The following is a 17,371-nucleotide window of genomic DNA, read 5'->3' on the forward strand; positions in this document are numbered from 1 at the left end:
ACTCGTCTGGTGTGAGACGTTCCCTGGGGCGTCCACCGGCGACCGAAACCGCACAATAATCCTGGGTTCGGTGTGGGGCGGCGGAGGGCTGAAGTGGACTGCGGTAGTCGTCGTGGGGTTGTGGACCACTGTGGCTGTGGCGGGGACAGAGCCTCTCTGTCGTTCCTAGGTCCCCAGTTGACATACAATACAATACAATACTGTGGGACTTAACATCTGAGGTCATCAGTCCCACCGGCCGGAGTGGCCGAGCGGTTCTAGGCGCTACAGTCTGGAACCGCGCGATATCTACGGTCGCAGGTTCGAATCCTGTTTCGGACATGGATGTGTGTGATGTCCTTAGGTTAGTTAGGTTTAAGTGGTTCTAAGTTCTAGGGGACTGATGACCTCAGAAGTTAAGTCCCGTAGTGCTCAGAGCCTTTCATCAGTCCCCTAGAACTTAGAACTACTTAAACTTAACTAACCCAAGGACATCACACACATCCATGCCCGAGGCACGATTCGAACCTACGACCATAGCACCAGCGCGGTTCCAGACTGAAGCGCCTAGAACCGCTCGGCCACAACGGCCGGCGAAACGCTCTAATATACTTTGGCTCAACACGCCCTAGGTTTTGAAAAAACTACCCACATTGTTATTATGGTCATTGTTGTTATTTTATTATTATTATTATTACTAATGTTATTGTGATACTTGACTTTTTCCTACATAGAGACTATTCCACGAAGGTTTTTTTTTTCAGGTAAGTGTTTTGCAATTGAGAGTGCGAATATTTTTTCTTTATTGTTATTTCATCCCCCCTCCCCCTTGCCCCACATGGGCCGGCAGGAGTGGTGGACTGTCAGCAGTACAGGCAACCTGCTCTACAGCCAGTGGACAATAAAGTAGTAAAGTACGTAAAAAAACCACATGAAACAGATAGCGGACATATTTAGAATTTAAAACGTTTTAAAGATGAAAAATAAAATGGAAGTTTATAGATATATGACGGATGATATTTTGCACTGGTGGTTAAAAATAGTAATAATGGTAGGTAAAATGAAATACAATAAGCACAATACCAGAGAAGGAAAGTTGCTACTCACCATATAGCGGAGATGCTGAGTCGCGATATGCACAATAAAAAGATTCACATACTCATAGCTTTCGGCCATTAAGCCTTTGTCAGCAGTAGACACATACACACACGCACACACAGACACACACACACACACACACACACACACACACACACACACACACTCACGCAAACGCAACTTGCACACACGTCTGCAGTCTCAGAGAGCTGAAACTACACTAGTTTCAGCTCTCTGAGACTGCAGACGTATGTGCAAGTTGCGTTTGCGTGAGTGTGTGTGTGTGTGTGTGTGTGTGTGTGTGTGTGTGTGTGTCTACTGCTGACAAAGGCTTAATGGCCGAAGGCTGTATGTGAATCTTTTTATTGTGCCTATCGCGACTCAGCATCTCCGCTATATGGTGTGTAGCAACTTTCCTTCTTTGGTATTGTTACATTCCATCCTGGATTTTCCATTGTTTGATACAATAAGCACATGTTTAAAACATGTTGCCAAGACTCTGATATGTAAAAGAAGCACTTTCCTGTCTACAAATTGGAAGAAACTGTCACGATAAAGAGAGTCAGTTGTCGAAGAGGAATAGGGTAGGAATGTTGGGTATAGGGATGGAGGACTGGTACATGGCAGCTTTGAGTAGGAGCAGCTGTTGGTACAGTAGAGGGGTGGAGTAGAGGGAGAAACTGGTGACATTTATAATTATTGGGAAAAAGGGGTGTGAAAAGAAAGGCATAAGGGACGAAGGGACGGTAAGGACATATGGCAAGGAGAGGGAGAGGAAGCCCTGATAAGGTGGCCTAGGTGGGGTGGGCCTATAGGTAGTAGGATGGGTAAATGTCGGGGAGTTCATGATCTGGGAGGGGGAGATGGTTGAAGTTTCTTTGGGAGAGCTTGTAGAGCGTCTGTAAATGGAGGGTTGGTGGGATGTGCTGAATATGAACATTGGAAAGTAGAGAGGAAAGGGTAGGATTTTTGGAGTCTACAGATAGTGTAAATTCTTTGGAGGTGTTCAATGTGAGTGAGGAGAGGTGGGAATGTGACGAGTTGTTAAAGGATCTTTGTGTGGGAAGGTAAACAGATGCAATAAGGAAAACAGAGTGTTTGGCGTTCAACGATCTGGAGGGACTTAAGAGAACTTTGGAGGGACAGATATGCATGGATCATTTGCACAGCAAAGGATGGGGAAGATTAGGGATTTGTAAATGTGAAGGACTGTGGAGGTGCTGTCCTCATGTTTTACTGGTTAGTAGTTTAAGTCTACTGTGGGCTTTCTGCTGGATGGTTAGTAGTTGGAATTTCCACATTAGTTGCCAGGTAAAGGTTAGTCCAAGCTATTTAAGTGTATTAGTTAGCTGGATGGGTCAGTCATAAATGGTGAGGAAGAAGTCATGGAAACGGGTGATGCAGGTAGACGTACCTGTACAATGAAGGAGGTGGATGGGAGGAGTTGGTTTGCGCATATCAGCGGTGTATAAGAGGTAAAGGAGAGGGGACATTTTGGCTCAAGACATCCTACTTTTTGAGAAAACTATCCTGAAGTTCAGGATAGGACCGATGGATAATTGAAAACTGAGAATTTTTTATTATCAAATATGGGGTTCGCAAACACACGTTTTCCTAGGCATCGGGGAAAAATAAGTTTGAGTCGGTATCTAACACGACGCACCTAATGTGTAGACGGTCTGTTACCTATCGACAGAATGGTTGAAGCTGCGATTTTAGCGAACGGTTCATCCGCCAGAGATGCTTCCGTGCTTCCGCGCATGCGCAGTAGGTGTATACGAGAATGCGCAGAACGCAGTATTTAGAGCGGGCTTTCTGCCTGTTATTGTTTTCATCTGTGGCCAGTAGACGAGAAATACGTGACCTGTTGAGGACTCTTTTGGCTGTTGTGCAAGGTATTCTACACATTTCTCAGTAAGCAGTTTCTTTTATAAATGCAGTAATAAAACAAATGAAAATGCTGCTTTTTTGTATTGCTCTTGAGAAAAGCTGTATGTCGAATGATAGCTTCTTACTATAGAAATGAGATGAAACAAAGAAAGTAAAACTGTGCTTATGGAGGCATACTGCTAGGAAAGGTATCTACACGTTCCTCTAGATGATCAGTACCGTAATAAGGTACGTCTACAAATGTTTGATTCTGAGTTTATGTATTTTACGTAAACGTGCATGTAATATTAGATTCGATATGTGAACGTATCTCCTTCACTGGAAGGTACCGCACGTGTTTGGTTAGACTGCATCTTTTGTATTATCTCAGCCAGGGAGGATAGTGCTGAGAGAATAGCCATAAGAGACAGCAGTTGTGTCGGCCACGACCATTGAGGACTGTAAAAGAAGTTTTACATCTTTGCGGCCGCACTATTGTAAAATAGCTTCCCCCAGTACTGCGTCACTTGCACGAATCCCGTCAGCAGCTTGTCAAAACAAGGCCCTTCCATTCTGACGAAGTTCCTAAATTCCTGTGAACCTTTGGGCTTCAACTCACTCATTAACAGGCTAAGGCTGACACTGTCACGGCAGCTGCTGCGTAGACAACTGCGTCCTCCAGGTCTAAAATGCTGTGAAACGCAAACATAATCAGTTGTTTGTACCAGCATGACACAAACGAACACTTAAGCCCTTAATTCGGTGCAGTCAGAACGTAATCTCGTTCTAGCGGCACAAGATAACAACAACTGCTTAATAAATATGAAAGTAGACCTCTCAGAGGTTTCAATAGGAGTGAATAACAGTTTTACAAAAATATCAGATTTCACACACAACAAGCCTTTAGTTTCGAACAGTAACCTTAGGGAGCTGGTGCAAACTTACACGTTACGTGTATCGTGTAACCGAAAAAGTTAGCATTTCCAAACTACTACGCTTGGGGCGCTGGTACATGCTTGTCTACGATAGACGTGCCGCGCAGTACCGGCTTAATGCCTGCCGCTTATATACTCAGAAGACAAACACTATTCAACGAAATCGCCACTAGTGCAACCGCCAAGGCGGAGCAGAGAAGCTGTGTTCGATTGTCACGTGCATTTAGCACTTTTTTATTTATATTTCATTGGTAGGAATAGGAGGCTTAATCAGGCAGTTAATAGGGAGTAATAACAAGGTAGGCAAATAAATTTCTCAACGTCTTGGATCGATAAGGAAATAAAATTTTAATCCTAGTTGCCTTCCGATGGCTCTTTCACTCTCTCTCTCTCTGTTAGATGTCATTTTCTTTCGAACAACTACATGGATGGTACTTGTGATATAAACACTCAAAGCAAATATGTTCGAGGCGCCAAGAAAACCCGAAGAATGCGATCCTAGCGCAACTACATCGTTCCTTTCGAAGATTTGGCGGAGAACAGATTTGGTTAACATTTAAAAATATTTCTTTTCCAGGAATTAATTATAATGCATACCATGCATACGATAACATCGTTTGAAAAATCTGTGCTTTTAATTTTAATTCCTTACCAAATCAAGCCGTTTGAGAAATTTATTTGCCTACCTTATTATTATTCCTTGTTGATTACCTTATCAACCAGTTTCGATATGGAAAAAGTGAGAATTTAAAAAACTGCAGAATGTATTTGAGATCCGAATACAGGTTTCTTCCTCGGCAGTCAGATGCCTTGGTCGCTTCACCTGTGACGCTTTCGGTGAACAGTGTTTACCGCATGGCTAGATAAGTGGCAGGCGTATCAGTTTCTTTCACAGGAAAATATGTGTTTGCAGATCCCATACACGATGGTGAGAAATGCTCAGTTTTCAATTACCTACCAATCTTGTCAATTTTGAGTCGGCTGCCTGTTATGAACCGGAGATGTATTGAGCCAATATATGTTAACCATTTTGGGTTGTGTTCAAACAAATCGCCCAATATAAGCCGAATAGATTTGTTGTGTCTGAGGCATTCCCCCTTGTAAGAAGAGTTAAGCGGCCCCTAGACTGTCAATACTATTGTCTGCAATAATATCGAATGTGTGCAGGTTAGATTGAGCAGTTGCGCAATAATAATTGAGGACATCAAACAGAAAAATTGCAACATAATCACAGTAAGGTAGTCCACCCTCGCGGGGTAGCCGCTTGGTCCGAGGCGCCTTGCCACAGTTCGTGCCGCTCCCGCCGTCGGAGGTTCGAGTCCTCCCTCGGGCATGAGTGTGTGTGAAGTTCTTGTTGTGGCGTAGGTTAACAGCCACGCCACTCGGAAGTAGCCGAAAGGCACGCGTTAACTCACGCAGGCTAGAGATAGGTCTGAAATAGGATACGTAATGAATGCTATAAAGAAAAGTACGTAGCTGCTGGAATACTTAACTTTAATCCATCCTTGGTGTGCATCGCTATTGACGATACAAGTGAGACTCTGTAGATTCGGGCAATAAACTACTAATGGCGCCTTGCTAGGTCGTAGCCATTGACTTAGCTGAAGGCTATTCTAACTAGGTCTCGGCAAATGAGAGAAAGGCTTCGTCAGTGTAGTCGCTAGCAAAGTCGTCCGTACAACTGGGGCGAGTGCTAGTCCGTCTCTCGAGACCTGCCGTGTGGTGGCGCTCGGTCTGCGATCACTAACAGTGGCGACACGCGGGTCCGACATGTCCTAATGGAACGCGGCCAATTTAAAGCTACCACCTAGCAAGTGTGGTGTCTGGCGGTGACACCACAGTTCTTAGCGTAAGTTAGTTTAAGTTAGATTAAGTAGTGTGTAAGCCTAGAGCCCGATGAGCTCAGCAGTTTTGTCCAATAGGTACACAAATTTCCAGCCGTTCTAGGCGCTTCAGTCCGGAACCGCGCTGCTGCTACGATCGCAGGTTCGAATCCTGCATCGGGCATGGATGTGTGTATGTCCTAGGTTAGTTAGGTTTAAGTAGTTCTAAGTCTAGGGGACTGATGACCTCAGATGTTAAGTCCCATAGTGCTTAGAGCCATTTGAACCATTTTGAAAAATTTCCAAATCTTTCCAAGACAGTCCAGTGATGTAGGAAATATTTATTTTCTTATAAATCCAGTCACGTATCGCAAATGTTTATCAATAGGGTATTATGGTTCAAATGGCTCTGAGCACTATGGGACTATATATATATATATATATATATATATATATATATATATATATATATATATATATATATATATACACTCCTGGAAATTGAAATAAGAACACCGTGAATTCATTGTCCCAGGAAGGGGAAACTTTATTGACACATTCCTGGGGTCAGATACATCACATGATCACACTGACAGAACCACAGGCACATAGACACAGGCAACAGAGCATGCACAATGTCGGCACTAGTACAGTGTATATCCACCTTTCGCAGCAATGCAGGCTGCTGTTCTCCCATGGAGACGATCGTAGAGATGCTGGATGTAGTCCTGTGGAACGGATTGCCATGCCATTTCCACCTGGCGCCTCAGTTGGACCAGCGTTCGTGCTGGACGTGCAGATCGCGTGAGACGACGCTTCATCCAGTCCCAAACATGCTCAATGGGAGACAGATCCGGAGATCTTGCTGGCCAGGGTAGTTGACTTACACCTTCTAGAGCACGTTGGGTGGCACGGGATACATGCGGACGTGCATTGTCCTGTTGGAACAGCAAGTTCCCTTGCCGGTCTAGGAATGGTAGAACGATGGGTTCGATGACGGTTTGGATGTACCGTGCACTATTCAGTGTCCCCTCGACGATCACCAGTGGTGTACGGCCAGTGTAGGAGATCGCTCCCCACACCATGATGCCGGGTGTTGGCCCTGTGTGCCTCGGTCGTATGCAGTCCTGATTGTGGCGCTCACCTGCACGGCGCCAAACACGCATACTACCATCATTGGCACCAAGGCAGAAGCGACTCTCATCGCTGAAGACGACACGTCTCCATTCGTCCCTCCATTCACGCCTGTCGCGACACCACTGGAGGCGGGCTGCACGATGTTGGGGCGTGAGCGGAAGACGGCCTAACGGTGTGCAGGACCGTAGCCCAGCTTCATGGAGACGGTTGCGAATGGTCCTCGCCGATACCCCAGGAGCAACAGTGTCCCTAATTTGCTGGGAAGTGGCGGTGCGGTCCCCTACGGCACTGCGTAGGATCCTACGGTCTTGGCGTGCATCCGTGCGTCGCTGCGGTCCGGTCCCAGGTCGACGGGCACGTGCACCTTCCGCCGACCACTGGCGACAACATCGATGTACTGTGGAGACCTCACGCCCCACGTGTTGAGCAATTCGGCGGTACGTCCACCCGGCCTCCCGCATGCCCACTATACGCCCTCGCTCAAAGTCCGTCAACTGCACATACGGTTCACGTCCACGCTGTCGCGGCATGCTACCAGTGTTAAAGACTGCGATGGAGCTCCGTATGCCACGGCAAACTGGCTGACACTGACGGCGGCGGTGCACAAATGCTGCGCAGCTAGCGCCATTCGACGGCCAACACCGCGGTTCCTGGTGTGTCCGCTGTGCCGTGCGTGTGATCATTGCTTGTACAGCCCTCTCGCAGTGTCCGGAGCAAGTATGGTGGGTCTGACACACCGGCGTCAATGTGTTCTTTTTTCCATTTCCAGGAGTATATATATATATATATATATATATATATATATATATATATATATATATATATATACGAGTTTCGTCACTGAGTTACAAATTTTGAGTGAGTACCATGAACCTCATTGGGACATTCATGTTGACACTTATAGGCTAGATGCCACTGTGTACGTCGTTTCACACCGAGCGGGGTGGCGCAGTGGTTATCAGACTGGACTCGCATTTGGATGGACGATGGTTCAATCCCGCGTCCGGCCACCCTGATTTAGGTTTTCTGTGATTTCCCTAAATTGCTTATGGCAAGTTCCAGGGTAGTCCTTTGAAAGGGCAAGCCGACTTCCTTTCCCATCGTTCCCTAATCCGACGAGACCGATGACCTCATGTTTGGTCTCTCCCAGTAAATCAATCCCCCAAACTCGTTTCACATGACTCGAGGTCCACGAGGAAGAGAGGCCGCGGCGCTTACGTCACAACAAGTGACACTGCAGGTCTTACGAGTCACCAGCGTGGAGCGAGTAACTATTTATGTGATGTTTAAACGCATGCAAGCTCTCGACAGCACACGACGTAGTTAAGACCTTTAATGGTTATCTTTTCTTTAACATAGCGTTTTCCCGTGGGCCCTGCACGCAGCTGAGGATTCGCAAAGTATGGCAGACAAGGCGACTAATGTGACGTCACAAGTTCGTTGTGGAGCCCATATATCTCGTGGGCCCCGACATGACTTCAACAGAAAAAAATCTCTTCAGTACAGTGTACAGAACATAGATTTTTTTTTTTTGTTAACAGTTCTCTGACTGGTTCAATGCGCCCCGCCACGAATTCCTCTCCTGTGCCAACCTTTTCACGTCAGAGTAACAGTTGCAACTTATGTTCTCAATTATTTGGTGGATGTATTTCAGTCTGTGTCTTCCTCTACAGTTTTTACCCTCTACAGCTCCCTCTAGTACCATGGAAGTTAATTTCTGATGTCTCAACAGGTGTCCTATAATCCTGTCCCTTCTTCTTGTCAGTGTTTCGCGTACATTCTTTTCGTCGCCGATTTTGTGGAGAACCTCCTCATTCCTTACCTTATCAGTGCACATAATTTCAACATTTTTCTGTAGCACCACATCTCAAACGCTTTGATGCTCTTCTGTTCCTGGTTTTTCCGCGGTCCATAATTCACTGCCTTGCAACAGTGTGTTCAAAACGTACATTCTCATCAGCTTCTTCCTCAAATTAAGGCCAGGTTGATATCAGTAGATTTCTTTTGGACATGAATACCCTCCTTGCCTATGCTAGTCTGCGTTTATGTTTTCTTTGCTTCGTCCCCCATGGGCCATTTACTTCTAAGCCAGTAAAATTCCTTAACATCGTCTACTGCGTGATCACCAATTAAGATGTTAAGTTTCTCGCTATTTTCATTTCTGCTACGTCTCATTACTTTTGTCTTTTTCGGATTTACTCTCAATACATATTCTGTACTCATTAGATTGCTCATTCCATTCAACAAATCCTATAGTACTCCTTTATTTTCACCGAGGATAGCAATTTAGTCAGCAAATCCTATCACTAAGATCTTTAACCCTGACATTTAATCCCACTCTTGAACCTTTCCTTTGTTTCCGTCATTGCTTCTTCGACGTACAGATTGAACAGTGGGGGCGAAATGCTACATCCCCACCTTACACCCTTTTTAATCCAAGCACTTCGTTCCTGGTCTACCATTCTTATGTTTCCCTCTCGGTTCTGGTACATACTGTGTAAGTAGACTGTTTAGGTTTTTATGTTAGTAACGCCACATAGCGCTCTGTGTGGAAATCACTGACTGTGCTGTGTGCAGTCTGTGGCTGGTTTGCAGTGTTGGAACATTTGCTATTGTAGTGTTGGACAGTTGGATGTGAACAGCGCGTAGCATTGCGCAGTTGGAGGTGAGCCCCCAGCAGTGGTGGATGTGGAGAGAGAGAAGCCAGAGTTTTGAGATGTTAGTATGAGCGGACGTACTGGACGTGTTTCCGCCAGAAATAGGAAATTTGTAAAGATTGATGTCATGACTTTTGAAGATTATTAAGGTAAATACATTGTTTGTTCTCTACCAAAATCTTTCATTTGCTAACTATGCCTATCAGTAGTTAGTGCCTTCAGTAGTTAGAATCTTTTATTTAGCTGGCAGTACTGGCGCTCGCTGTATTGCAGCAGTTCGAGTAACGAAGAGTTTTGTGAGGTAAGTGATTCATGAAAGGTATACGTTATTGTTAGTCAGAGCCATTCTTTTGTAGGGATTACTGAAAGTCAGATTGCGTTGCGCTAAAAAATATTATGTGCCAGTTTAATGATGAGCAGAATAAATAAAGAGAAAATTGAGTACGTTGAGTTTTGCTCAGATGTTTGAAAATCAAATAATGTAAGAGGTTTAGCAGCACAGTAATTTATAAATTTTCCAAGGGGTCGTTACAACTGTACAGGGTGTATCAAAATGAATCATTCGAATTGACACCTCTATATTTCTGAAACTAATATACATATACAATGAACTTTGTTTTTTGATGAACAGGAAACTCAAAAAGATTTTTTTCATACCTTTTCATAGGTGTTCTATATGCCTGCCTTGAGAAGCACTGCAGATGTCAATGCGGGATTCAAATTGTTCCCACACTGCAGTGAGCATGTCTTGAATTACAGCTTCCACATTAAATTTTGGAGAGTCCCTCTCGTGTTATACAGCTTCATGTGGTTGTTCCGTATCCCATATTCTCACATTATGATGGTTCACCTTTCCATTTAAATGGAATGTTGAATCGTCACTAAACACTAAGTGTGGAAGAAACCTGTCATCCTCCATCTTGCCAAGAGAGAAATTACGGAACTCCACACGTTGTTGTTTGTCACCTTCACGAAGAGCTTGTAGTAGCTGAATTTTGTATGGTTTCATGTTTAAACGCCGACGCAACAGACGGACATCGGGGGCATGTTGAACCGTCGAGCTGCAAGGCGAACGGATTTCTGCAGACTCTGTGAAACTATGACGGATGCCATCGACATCTGTGTCAGACACTCGGGGATGGCCCAGTGATTTGCTTTTACACAAACAGCCTGTTTCTCGTAATTGTTCATACCCTCGTCTAATGCTCTGTGCTGTAGGAGGGTCCACGCCATACCTAGTACGGAAGACACACTGAACTGTTATTACTGACCCGCACTGCGCAAAACGTAGAATACAAAATGCTTTCTGTTGGTGCGACACCATTTTTACTAGAACTGAAGTGGGCGCACACTGCTGCTACCAAGCGGGAACCATGTAAAACTCGAGAGTTTGCTCTTTCCAACATTACGTTGTACACCCACATGTCTCAAATAACATAATGGTTATATTTTTTTTTTAAATCGAATGATTCTTTTTGATATACCCTTTCCCTATAGTCCACCCATATTTTTCTCATGTTTCGAACATCTTGCACCATTTCCCATCGTGAACGCTTTTTGTAGGTCGGCAAGTCCTATGAACAAGTCTTTATTTGTCTTCAGTCTTTCTTCCATTATCAACCGTACGTCAGAATCGCCCCTCTGGTGCCTTTACCTTTCCTAAAGCCAAACTGATCGTCATCCGAAATTTTCTTTCTCATTAATTTGCTTATTATCCTTGTCAGCAATTTGGATAGCACCCACGCAATCTATCCGCTAAATGCGAACCCACAACCTGCTCATAATCATATGCCATGGAATGAGCGAATTTCATCTCATATAAACAACATTATTTGTCACACATCATCTGTTCCGCAGGAAAGATTTTGTACACTTCATCAAAAGGAATAATTCTATTGAAGTAATGTGAAATGACGTGCAGCAGCGACACCTAGCATGCCAGGGTGCAGGCATGACAGTATAACTCATTTCCTCAAGTGGCAAAATGTCACGATGGTGTTCATGTTATTCAAAAATTGTAATTCTGTGACAAAGTACTAAAAAATTGTAAATCTGTGACGAAGCTTGTGTGACTAATTATTGTGACTGTACCATCTATATATGCAATGACACGATACACATAGTATAGCGTCTGCTCTGTAGCAAGCAAAATATGTGACCCATAGATAATCTTCCTGCTCTGAAGTCAGCCTATTCCTCACCCTCCATTTCCTTAAATACTGTTTCCAAAAATTTTTTGATAATCCTTCCATAAAGTCTGCTAAATACATTATTTACAATTATTCTCGCACACATCTTTTCTTCCTTTCTTGTGGATTGATGATATAAATCCTACACAAATGTCATGTTTGCTTAAAATGATTCGTGTAACTGGGAAATATTTGTACGTCCAGCTACCTCTGTATGCTCATCATTGACTGTAATACCTCTGTATTATTATTACCTGGTTTCACAATGTAACATTTTAAATTTCCGGTACCCCAAGATTACACATAAAATTTGATTTCCAGCCTCCATTTTGTCTATTTGTCCATAAATTGTCCACAACATTTCTTCTTCTGATAAAGGTCTGAATTCCTTGAATCCACGTGGTCAGCGGTCTCCCTCTTTTCTTTCTTCCTGGTGGCTTCCGTTCCATAATTCTCAGTGTAATCTCTCCTTTGACATCATTTTTTTGTATGTCCATAACATAACAGTTGTATTCCTTTTATGAAATCTGCAGTTGAATTTATAACGTCCATTTTCTTCCTGATGCCTTCATTCGTGATACTTTCTCGCCTAGATATCCCTCAGGACCGCCTGCAAAAATCCGTATCTGTAGCCATCAAACGATTTTCTATTTGCAATTTAACTGTCCATACTTCTGATCCATACATCATAATGCTTCTGATAATTATGTTGGAGATTCTCCTTTTTGTTTCCTTTCTAATCTGTTGGTCCCATAAAATAACATTCACTATTCCAATAGTAAAATCCCAGCATTTAATCTTGAATTAATTTCCTTGTCTTGTTTTCCATCTTCTGTGATGCTGACTCCTAGATATTTGTATTCTTCATTATGTTTAATAGTTCCCAGGGGTGTAAAGTTAGTTCGCCTCCACGTGGTGCACCCTGGGTAACGCTAAATGAACTAACACAACTGGCGGCAAACCGAACGAAGAATTCCTGCCCCACATCACAGTGAAACAGAACGACAGACAAAGTGCTATGCAAGATACATACAACGGTTCTTTTAGGGACCAACTGACAAAGGATCTCGGACCATGCATCCGAATCTGCCATTTCAACATTGAGGGCATAAGCAGAGCAAAATGTCAAGTATTGCAGAGAATTTTACACGATAACGACATTGACCTGGTAGCCATACAGGAAACTCATGCTGAAAATAGAGTCCAACTTGAAGCTAGAGGAAGGATTCTGGGATATGATCTTCTTGGAGCCACGTATGACAGACACTATGGCGTTGCGACATATGTGCGTGGGGACATAGAGGATGCCTTTCCAGTTGAAGCCTCCATTGCAAATGATATCCATGAAGTTGTCATCAAAATAGGAGAAGTTACAGTAACTAACATCTATAAACCTCCTGCTACTACATGGCCAGCTGAAGTGATAAAGATCCACCCACACCCAAGCGTATACGTTGGGGACTATAATAGTCACCACGAAATGTGGAAATATAGTACGAATGATAGCAATGGAGACATGCTGGCCGATTGGTCCGAGGAACAAAATACATATCTGGTCTTTGATGCCAAGGACCGAGGGACATTCAGATCAGCCGTATGGAACTGCGACTATAACCCGGATCTGTGCTTTGTTTCGAGGGATACAAACGATAAACCACTGACAGCCTCTAGAAGGGTCCTGACGGACTTCCCTCATAGCCAGCACCGCCCTGTGCTTATTAATATCGGTGTATCCATCCCGATAATAAGGTCTTACCCTCCACCAAGGTGGAATTTTACAAAAGCTGACTGGACAAAATTCTCTGTACAACTTGATTATACCTTGAGCTGGATCCCTCCAACCAGCAAGAGCTATGAGAGGTTTGTGGGAGCGGTCATTAGCTCTGCGAAAACAGCGATCCCAAGAGGGTACCGCAAAAAATACATACCCGGATGGATAGGGATATGCGATGACCTGTACACGGAGTTCCTCAAGAATGGGGACCGGGAAATAGCGGATGAACTATTACATAACATCGACTTTATTAGATGGCAAAAATGGGAGAATACTGTTGAAAATCTAGACTTTTCAAACTCAAGCCGACAAGCCTGGTCCCTACCGCATAAACTTGGAGGCGCAAATCCACCTGAACATAGAAAGGACGAAATATCTCCCAACAAAGTTGCATCCCGCATAGTTTCTGTGTCTAGAGCCCCACTAAATAGAAAGCACACAACAAAAGTGAAGAAAGACATAAAAACATCAAAAAGGACCCTTGCAATGGACTCAGAATATTCATCAGATATTCGCATCGAGGAGGTTACCAATGCCCTGAAGAAGGTTAAATCAGGCAAAGCTCCGGGTTTCGATGGTATCCACCCTGAGTTCCTCATACATGTCAGAGCCTACACAAAACAATGGTTGGCTAAGTTCTTTACGGACATTCTACAAGTGGGTAACATTCCTCCCTCACTTAAACGAGCAAAGATCATCACAGTCCTGAAACCTGGTAAACCAGGCGATAGACCAGAGAATTACCGCCCCATTGCCCTTCTCAGTATGGCCTATAAATTACTAGAAAGACTGCTCCTCAACAGAATAGGCCAGACTATACTCAAAAAAATCCCTATCGAACAAGCAGGATTCCGTCCATATCGCTGCTGTACAGATCAGGTCCTATCACTGACAACATATATAGAGGTGGGGTTCCAGAAGAAACATAAAGTAGCTGTAGCATTCATAGACCTAACAGCAGCCTATGATACAGTTTGGAAACAGGGGCTCATGTACAAATTAATTTGTGCCGTCCCCTGCAAGAAGATAACCAACCTCATTGATGATATGTTGTCAAATACAACCTTCCAAGTAATAATGGGGAATGAGAGAACTAAACAGATGAAACTCAATAATGGACTCCCACAAGGCTCTGTCCTTGTGCCCCTTCTTTTCAGCCTTTACATCGCTGACATGCCTGCAACCAGATCGCGCAAATTTGGTTATGCTGACGACTGGGCTCTAGCAACAGCCCACAGAAATATAGAAACTGCCGAAGATATCCTTACGAGTGACCTAGGGATTCTCAGCGAGTACTTTAGAAAATGGAGGCTACAACCTAGACGGAAGTATCTGCCTTCCATTTCAACAACAAAATGGCCAACAGAGAACTACAAGTCTATCTAGATGGGAAATTACTAAATCACAACAAACACCCAAAGTACCTTGGGGTTACCCTAGATAGGACACTAACATTCAAAGAATACCTGACGAAAACTGCAGCGAAACTTAAAACACGCAACAACATATTGCAGAAGCTCTGTGGCACCACTTGGGACTCCACAGCATCTACCTTAAGAGCATCCGCACTTGGCTTGGTGTATCCAGTGGCAGAATACTGTGCCCCAGTGTGGCTCAACAGCAAACACACACACATGGTAGATAGCCAACTTAATGCAACAATGCGTATTATATCAGGCACAATCAGGCCAACTCCTACAGTGTGGCTGCCCGTACTCAGTAACATAGCCCCTCCTAACCTGCACCATGAACACGCTCTGGTTAGAGAATTTCAAAAAATCATGACCAACCCTCAATTAAAAATCCATGAAGATACTCACGACATCCAAGGAAACCGACTCTGGTCTAGGCATCCTTCACTAAAGACCACACGGGCTCTGCATCAAACCAACTTTAAAATAAATGACCGATGGAAAGAGGAATGGGAGAGCAGAACAGCAGTACACTGCCACAGTATGCCATGCATCTTTAGTAAACCAAAAGGATTTGATTGCCCTCGCAAAGTTTGGTCAACTCTTAATCGCATCAGAACCAACTGTGGGAGATGCGCCGACTCCTTACACAGATGGGGTAAACTTCCTTCGGCCGCTTGCGACTGTGGCGCTGAGAGACAGATGGTCAAACACACTGTTCAGGAATGCCCACTAAGGGCATACAAGGGTGACCCACGGGATTTCCTAATGGCGACCCAAGAGGCAATCGACTATTTATTATCTAAGCTGGACGTCTGCTTGTGATTGCTCTTCTGTGAGTGTAAATTTACAATTGGCGGTGTTCTTATATACAAACTGTTATTTATTGCTCTGTTTATACATATGTGATTTTTCTTAAATCGTGTTGTTTCTGTAATTTTTACTGTGATGTTATGAGCCATACGCTAAATAAATAGTTCCCATCCATTCTTCTTGTCTCCTATTACAATATATTTTGTTTTGTCCCTGTCAACCTGAAGTTCCCATTTTTATACTCCTCTATTAATTTCCTTGTAATGAACTCTATGTCTTCTTTATTTGTGTCAAAATTAGTTGGTCATAAGCAAATTGTAATGAATATCATTTGCTGGAATCACCATGTTTTTAGATTTTTCCAGTTTTCTAATATTTTTTTCTATGTATATATTTTATAGTGTTGGCGACAGACTGCATCCTTCACATAATTCTTTTGTAACTTTAATTTCAGGTGAGAGATAATTTTATACTTTTATTCAAGCTTAGGTTTTTCGTAAGGGTTCTGAACTGCTTTAATTATGATGGGGCTGTATTAAACGCCTTTAAAGCTCTCCACAAGTTACATATGGGTGCATTATAATCCGCTTTTTCTATGTCTACAAATACTAAATGAAGGGGTTGATTTCTAACTTCTTTCTTTTCAGTTATTTGTTGCAAGCAAAATACATGATCTACAGTAGATCTCCCTGCTCTGAAGCCAGCCTGTACCTCAGCATTCATTTTCTTAAATTTTGTTTCCAAAAACCTTTTGATAATAGTTCCATAACGTCCGCTAAATACATTAGTTACAATTATTCCTCTGTAGTTCTTGCACACATCTTTGCTTCCTTTCTTGTGGATTGTTGATATAAATCCTACTTTCCAGTCTTCTGGTATGTTCCCGCCATTTAAGCATTTTTCAAAAAGTCCTCTCAAAAGTACATGTAATTCATCCATACCATATTTCACCTGTTCAGTTGGTACTCCTCCAATTCCAGTACCACTTTATTTTTTAAAAGTTCTAGTTGATTTTTTTACTACTTCTCTGTCCAGTAAAGTGGTGCCATTATTTTCTGTTTCTTCTATATAGTTATTAATTGTATCCGAAAATTTTCCTCTATTTTCAGGCAGTAATTCTTTCAAGCCTTTTTCCCAAGTCTGGATACCAATGCACGTAATTTATTGCGTTTCTTTAGAATTTTTTCTCAGTGTTTTGAAGATCTTTCATACCTCTGAACTTCTCTTACCTCCAATTAGATTATTCATTTTATTAGAGGTATGTTCCCAATTCTTATTTTTTGATTCTGTAACCATTTCCCTAATTTTTGCCTTTGCTCTTAATTCTATCTCGTCCTGAATACTTTTTGTATTTGACCATTTTAAATATTTTTCTTCCTTTATTTTTATCTCTTTCTCTATTTCTGTATCAAAATAGTATAAAGATTTTTTTCACGTAATTAATTTCTTCGCCCAGGGCTTCTTTGGCTGCCTCATGTAGAGCACTAACGATGTATGGTATTTATATTGTACATCTGTATTGTCAAATTCTGTTTTAGTTAACTTTCCATCTAACCTTTTTTTGAACAGGTACAATGTGCTTTCATTTTCTAGGCTATGTACATTACACTTTGGAATTTTTATTTTAGTTTTAAAATTTTCCTTGTCATTATAATTTCTTCTTTACTCTTTGTATCTACATATGG

The sequence above is a fragment of the Schistocerca serialis genome, chromosome 1 (assembly GCF_023864345.2).
Source record: "Schistocerca serialis cubense isolate TAMUIC-IGC-003099 chromosome 1, iqSchSeri2.2, whole genome shotgun sequence".
Classification (NCBI taxonomy): domain Eukaryota; kingdom Metazoa; phylum Arthropoda; class Insecta; order Orthoptera; family Acrididae; genus Schistocerca; species Schistocerca serialis.